A 774-nucleotide genomic window follows, 5' to 3' on the forward strand; every position below is an offset into this window, starting at 1 on the left:
ATATATATATATATATATATATACTAGCAGAGCCACCCGGCGTTGCCCGGGAATGAAATTGTTGCTTATTGGTACTTGGAAACTTTTACGATAATTAAAATGGGGCTTAAATGAAAAAAATTCACACAGCGAATATACCACGTTATTGTTTCACTGTTATATACACAGATATACATTGACGCATGTCAGTCGAAAAATGAAAGTAATACTTACTTTAACACTCAATGGTTTTACACTTTTGTATATGGCATGTACATACTATTCATGTAAGTGCTTCTTCATATACTATGTTTCCTGTCTTGCCATGTTTATCACTGAGAATGTAGAGGTTATTTTCATCTCCAACTCTAGAACATCCAACATACAGCTGACCATGTGAGAAGCAAGGTTGAAGGAGGTTAAGTCCCACCACCTTTAAAGATTGACCTTGTGCTTTGTTGATAGACATTGCAAAGGTAAGTTTGACTGGAAACTGCAGTCTCTTGAACTGAAAGATTAGATCATGTAAAATGAAAGGTATCCTTGGAATGAAGACATTCTCACCCATCATGCTGCCTGTAATTATTGTTGCTTCCAACACATGGGGCATGGCTGTTTTAACAACCAACCTTGTTCTATTGCAGAGTCTGGGTGCATCAAGGTTTCTTAATAGCATTATGGGAGCACCTATTTTCACGATCAGAATGTGTGGTGGAAATCCTGGTGGCTGAAATGAATTGAGGAACTCCACTGGGTAATGCGTTGCCTGTTCTTGATCAGGGACAGAGTTAATTG

The sequence above is a fragment of the Octopus bimaculoides genome, chromosome 3 (genome assembly GCF_001194135.2).
Source record: "Octopus bimaculoides isolate UCB-OBI-ISO-001 chromosome 3, ASM119413v2, whole genome shotgun sequence".
NCBI classification, from domain to species: Eukaryota; Metazoa; Mollusca; class Cephalopoda; order Octopoda; family Octopodidae; genus Octopus; species Octopus bimaculoides.